Source organism: Babylonia areolata, chromosome 21 (genome assembly GCF_041734735.1).
Source record: "Babylonia areolata isolate BAREFJ2019XMU chromosome 21, ASM4173473v1, whole genome shotgun sequence".
Taxonomy (NCBI): Eukaryota; Metazoa; Mollusca; class Gastropoda; order Neogastropoda; family Buccinidae; genus Babylonia; species Babylonia areolata.
In genome coordinates, this window is record NC_134896.1 from 49797800 (window position 1) to 49805299 (window position 7500).

Here is a 7500-nt window from a genome sequence, read left to right on the forward strand (position 1 = left end):
GGATGAGACGATAAACCGAGGTCCCGTGTGCGGCATGCACTTAGTGCACGTAAAAGAACCCACGGCAACAAAAGGGTTGTTCCTTTCAAAATTCTGTAGAAAAATCCACTTTGATAGGAAAAACAAATAAAACTGCACACAGGAAAAAATGCGAAAAAAAAAAAGGGTGGCGCTGTAGTGTAGCGACGCACTCTCCGTAGGGAGAGCAGCCTGAATTTCGCACAGAGAAATCTGTTTGACAAAAAGAGAAATACAATATCACTGAAACTCCAACAGCTCTTTTCATGGAAGGAAGAGAAAATGGGTAGCAATTCAGAAATTGTAATCATTTTCCTTCATTGAAAATAAAAAAGAACTGTATCAGTTTACGATCAGGTCACAAGCACTCCAGTACATTGGCTGAATGCATTTCAAAACGCCCGACAGCAAAGGGTTTCACACCAAAGGGTTGTAGCGACCATGCGTGAATCTCCCTGAATATGTTGTTGAAGACTGGCTGTCAGGGAAGCTCCGAAGAGCATGTTTCATCAGATAAGATTTCAATGACGTATTCTTCTTCTGCGTTCACTCGTATGTACACCGAGTGGGTTTTTACGTGTATGACTGTTTTTACCCCGCCGTGTAGGCAGCCATACTCTGTTTTCGGGGGTGTGCATGCTGGGTATGTTCTTGTTTCCATAACCCACCAAACGCTGACATGGATTACAGGATCTTTAACGTGCGTATTTGATCTTATGCTTGCGTATACACACGAAGGGGGTTCAGGCACTAAGCAGGTCTGCACATATGTTGACCTGGGAGATCGTAAAAATCTCCACCCTTTACCCACCAGGCGCCGTCACTGTGATTCGAACCCGGGACCCTCAGATCGAAAGTCCAACGCTTTAACCATTCGGCTATGGCGCCCGTCGCTGAATGCATTTCAAAACGCCCGACAGCAAAGGGTTTCACACCAAAGGGTTGTAGCGACCATGCGTGAATCTCCCTGAATATGTTGTTGAAGACTGGCTGTCAGGGAAGCTCCGAGGAGCATGTATCATCAGATAAGATTTCAATGACGTATGATATCCAGGGCTTAAATCTGTATCGTGGTTTAATGTAGCGTTAACCCAGCTTTCACAAGTGCTGAGATCAAAGAGGATCATTTTGCCTGCATGGTTCGATGGTTTAGGGGGAGACGTCTACACACCAGCTTGGCTTCTTCAAGTTGTTAGTCGTTCTTCTCCGGTCACTGAGTTAATGATGCTTGAAGACCAGTAGACATGGCAGTTGTCAGACACAATATTCCCCCTAAAAAAGAGAAGAAAAAAAGAGAGTTGAATTGCAAGGGTTGCCCTGTTGGCAATAAGCTGTTTGAGAAGAGAAAATGGTGTTGCCCTTTTGGATTTGAATTGAAGGTGAAGTGTGGAATTGCTGTTTTATATACATGTATGTGTATAGATTGTTGTTTTATACTGACTGCGGACAACTGGATCAAGAGAAAGAACGACAGTATGATTTATTTATGCATGCTTTTTCAGGATAATGAAAAGGCATCACAGATATATATATCGTAGACAACTGATTGGGATTTTTTTTGGTGTTTTTTTGTTATGAATATTAAAAAAAAATAAATCGTATTTGAATGGAGCAGAGAGAGAGAGCTATTAAATATTAAACAATAAATAAGTGGCATAACTTTTGCTCTTTTGAGCATTGTTTTTTTTGTTTTTTTTTTGCTTTTTGTTTTTTAACACCAAATTGCCTTTAAGACTAGGAAACATCTTTTATGATCATATCTCCACAATGCTGTTAATATATATATATATATATATTATAATATATATTATATGTATTTTCCCCACTGTCAATACCATTTTGTTGGGAGCTTAGAAACATTTTTGTTTACACTTTTATTTTGGTCATTATGCAGCCAGTTTTACAAGTAGTATATATTGGTTATCAACACAACATATCTATTGAAATATAACACAACTTTGTTGTTGTTGTTGTTGTTTGTTTAAATGTTGTTGTTTTGAATTGAAGACCAAACCTGCTGAGAATCTGTTTTGATTGCTTGTTTTTTGTTGGTTTTTTTTTTTTGCTTTTTAATTCTCATAATGCTCTCATACCATTTCGTTGGTGATAGGAAGTGAACAACAGCAGCTTATATCTCTATCTGTCTATCTATCTGTCTATCCATCTCTCTCGCTCCCTCTCTCTCTCTCTTTATATACATATATGTTGTTATATACTCTCTCCCTCTCTCTCTCTCTCTCTATATATATATATATATATATATACATATATAAGTGAGAGCTGTTTTATCAATGGTTTCTCCAGTGCAGTGGGAAATCTTTATGGCTTAGTCTTTTGTGAAGAAGGACTATGACTCTCAAACTAGGAGGCAAAATAGCACTGACTCTTAGTGCTGCAGCCTTGGGGGGCTAGCTGGCCTTTCAGCTGGGAACCATCCCATCGCCGACTGTCCTAAAACCCTCTTGGCCGAGAGACTGGAGATGTAACTTGGGCAAGACACTCTCCACTATAATCAAATTCTTGCCCAAATAATTGGGGCAGCATTTGCTTCCTCTGCTGTTCTGATGGTCATAGCTGGACACGACTGACTATAATATATATATATATATATGATTACCATGGATTGTTATGAATGTGGTTTATGTTATCATGTGAAACTTTGACACACTACATACCAGTATTTATTCACAGGACGTAGTAAAACGCAAGCCAGAATGTGTCATAGTTAACCTGCTGTTTGTTTGTAGTAGGCAGTGACATTGTAAGTTCACACACACACACACACACACTCACACTCACACTCACACACACACACACACACACACACACACACACACACACACACTCACACACACACTCACACACACACACACACACACACTCTCTCTCTCACACACACACACACACACACACACACACACACACACACACACACACACACACCTTCCTCCCTTCTCCCTCCCTCCCCCAAACACATACAAAATGATGCATATTTACACTATTTGCATATGGTTCATTGAACAAGGAGACACCCAGAAACTCAATACCGCTGACTGTTATAACTGGATTTCTAGTAATGCATAATACCTTCAAACTCCCCGTTCATATCTGTCCATTTACTGTGTTTATTAACCTATGTGAGTGAAAGCCATAAAAAGTGCTGAGCACATAAACTGTGACTGTTATATTGAGGTAGTAGTCGTCATAAAAGCACACATCCAAATTGTGCATTTGTTTTGTATATCCATAAATTCAATTACATTGTTTAAACTAGGACAGTTTTGTTATTGCTACATTCAGCAAGCAAATGAACATATTTTCAGATGGCAGTTGTTGACTTAATATGAGCTTTTTACCATCTCTGTACTCTCTCTCTCTCTCTCTCTCTCTCTCTCTCTCTCTCTCTCTTCCTTTCTCTTATTATATATTTAATGTGCAGAATGATGCTTACACTTCTGAAATAGGGATCTGATGGTGTTAACAATAAAAAGTCATGTGTAATTATTACATATATTAGTATTTTACATGATGAGAAATATAAGAGTCATGTGTGGTTGTGTGTGCTCATGACTGTATTCTTGCAGGAGTGGATAGGGTTGTGGGTCTGTTTTTTTTTTTTATTAAACAAATAACATTGGTTGTTCATGTATTTCTGCATTATTCTATCCAGATGGGTCTACAAGATGATTTTTGTTTGGATATATATATATATGTTTTAAATTGCGACCAAGTATGTTTTTATACAGATGAGACCAATAATTCTTTTTCACATGAATGCATTTTCCTAGAAAAAAAAAATAGTGTACATTGACACATTTGTAAAATAAAGAATATCAATGTGTTTTTTTGTTTTTGGTTTTGGTTTTTGGGGGGAGGGGGGGTTAGGGGGTGGTGGTATTTTAACTATACTGATATCTGTGATGTTTTAATCCATTTATTGAGTGCTGTGGAGGTTAGAGATATCAATTATCATCATCTTAGACGAGTGGATTTTACTGGTTTGGGGTACGGTGCACTATGAGTTTAGCCACCACAACTGCTGTTAACTGTTTTGAACAGGACCAACACTTTATCATGGTCCAAGATGTTTGGGGTTTTGTTGTTTATGTTTTATTGTTTATGGTGTGTGTTTGATGTTTATGTAATCAGCACAGCACATAATGTGAATTTCTTTTGAATACACAGCACTATTTATATAATTTATGATAATTGGATGAAGAATTTGACTTAAAAAATTTTTTTTTAATGATTTTGTTTGTTTGTTGTTTTTAGTGTGCTATGTGACCTTAGCTTATTTGAACAAGCACACTCAAATAAGCTATAAGCTGCAGTATTTATCATGTAGAATTCATTCTATTTAACAAGTCAAGATGTTGACTTTGTAAGTTATTGTTGTGTTGTTTTCACTTTGTTTTGTTTTTGGTTGTTTTGTTGTTGTTGTTGTTTGTCTTTTTTAAATAAGAAAATAGAAATGCAATGTGGATTTGGTGTGTTATCATATTGTTATCCAGCATATCCATGTGCATGTTTGGAGGAGCACGTCAATGTTGCAGTATTTACATTACAGAATTATTGCATTATTTCTGTGACGTAGTTGAAGTGTCAGCTTTGTGAGGTCGCTTTTGGAAGAAATCACACAAATGATTTGACCAAGATAGCAAGAAAAAGATTCAGTTGTTTTGAAAGCTCACATCACTTGAATTGTGAGTTGAGACTGACATAAACGTCAGTTTATTTTTGTTCTTGTGGTTTCATCACATATTTTCACCAAGAAAGCAAGAAAAAAAATTTAGCTGTTTGTAATAATTCACATCGCTTGTATTGTGAGTTGAAATTGACATAAACTTCAGTTTGTTTTTGTTCTTGTGGCTTCATCATATATTTTGGACAAGAAAGCGGAAAAAAAAGAGGTGTTTTGATAACACGTTGTTTGTATTGCGAGTTGAAGTTGAAAAAAGAGGTGTTTTGATAACACGTTATTTGTATTGCAAGTTGAAATTGACATAAACTTCAGTTTTTTGTTTTTGTTTTTGTGGCTTCATCATATATTTTGGACAAGAAAGCTTTTCAAAAAAGGAAAAGAAAAAAAAAGAGAGATGTTCTGATAACACATCACTGTGTATTGTGAGTTAAAAGTGACATAAACTTCAGTTTGTTTTTGTTCTTGTGGCTTCACCATATATTTTGGACAAGAAAGCTTTTCAAAAAAGGAAAAGAAAAAAAAAGAGAGATGTTCTGATAACACATCACTGTGTATTGTGAGTTAAAAGTGACATAAACTTCAGTTTGTTTTTTGTTCTTGTGGCTTCATCATATATTTTGGACAAGAAACCGAAAAAAAAAAAGAAAAAAAAGGAGAGGTGTTTTGATAACATGTTATTTGTATTGCGAGTTGAAATTGACATAAACTTCAGTTTGTTTTTGTTTTTGTGGCTTCATCATATATTTTGGACAAGAAAGCGGAGGAAAAAAAAAAAAGAGAAAAAAAAAGAGGTGTTTTGATAACACGTTATTTGTATTGCAAGTTGAAATTGACATAAACTTCAGTTTGTTTTTGTGGCTTCATCATATATTTTGGACAAGAAAGCTTTTCAAAAAAGGAAAAGAAAAAAAAAGAGAGATGTTCTGATAACACATCACTGTGTATTGTGAGTTAAAAGTGACATAAACTTCAGTTTGTTTTTGTTCTTGTGGCTTCATCATATATTTTGGACAAGAAAGCGGAAAAAAAAAAGAAAAAAAAAGAGAGGTGTTTTGATAACACATCACTGTGTATTGTGAGTTAAAAGTGACATAAACTTCAGTTTGTTTTTTGTTCTTGTGGCTTCATCATATATTTTGGACAAGAAAGCGGGGAAAAAAGAAAGAAAAAAAAAAGAGGTGTTTTGATAACACGTTATTTGTATTGCGAGTTGAAATTGACATAAACTTCAGTTTGTTTTTGTTTTTGTGGCTTCATCATATATTTTGGACAAGAAAGCTTTTCAAAAAAGGAAAAGAAAAAAAAAAGAGAGAGATGTTCTGATAACACATCACTTGTATTGTGAGTTGAAAGTGACATAAACTTCAGTTTGGTTTTTGTTCTTGTGGCTTCATCATATATTTTGGACAAGAAAGCGGGGAAAAAAAAAGAAAAAAAAAGAGAGGTGTTTTGATAACACATTATTTGTATTGCGAGTTGAAATTGACATAAACTTCAGTTTGTTTTTGTTCTTGTGGCTTCATCATACATTTTGGACAAGCAAGCTTTTCAAAAAAGGAAAAAAAAAAAGAAAAAAGAGAGATGTTCTGATAACACATCACTTGTATTGTGAGTTGAAAGTGACATAAACTTCAGTTTGTTTTTTGTTCTTGTGGCTTCATCATATATTTTGGACAAGAAAGCGGGGAAAAAAAGAAAAAAAAAAAGAGGTGTTTTGATAACACGTTATTTGTATTGCGAGTTGAAATTGACGTAAACTTCAGTTTGTTTTTGTTCTTGTGGCTTCATCATACATTTTGGACAAGAAAGCTTTTCAAAACAGGAAAAGGAAAAAAAAAAAGAAAAAAAAAAGAGAGGTGTTCTGATAACACATCACTTTGTTTTTTTGTTTTTGTGGCTTCATTATGTATATGATTATTTTTCTGCTGAGTATTATTCACAGTTTGTTGTGGCTCGATGTGTGCAGTATATGAATTATGTTCTGTTTATCATTGTTATTGGTTGGGGTTTTTTTTAATGTGTATTTTGTTTATATTATTCAACTGTGATTAACTATATGAAGTTTGAGTGGAAGCGTAGGTGTGAAAGACACCGCAAGACCAGGGAAAAACAAATTTACAGCTTAAATTGTTTTGTTGATAATTCTTCTCTTTTCTCTCTCTCTCTCTGTCTCTCTCTCTTTCTCTTTTTTCTTTTTTCTTTTTTTTTTTTAAAGCCAGGGCAGGGGGCGGATTTTAAACATAAGTATTCCTGAATATCAGCATTGTCATGGAAAACCACAGCAACATTATAAAAAAATGTTCTTCAGCTTCTTGTTATCTGCCCTTTATACATGGGCAAGTGGCAGAGAGAATGTGCACACAGGTGTGGGGTGTGGATGAAGCAAGACTGTTGATAAGACTGATTGTAGAATATAAAGAATATAACTATAAAGAGTATATATATATATATATATATATATATATATATATATATATATACAGGTGTGGGTGTGGGGTGTGGATGAAGCAAGAATGTTGATAAGACTGAATGTAGAATATAAAGAATATAATTATAAAGAGCACACACACACACACACACACACACACACACACACCATACTGCTGGTCACTATAGTCATATAATATACAGTGTGTGAATGTGTGTCTCTGCTTTTTTTTTTGTTTGTTTTTTTTTGGTTTGATTTGGTTTGTTTAGTTGTCATACTTTATTTATCAGTTTAACATTGAACAGTTCTTTCAGATTATTATCTTTATTTTTTTTTTTTTTTTTCTGTTGTT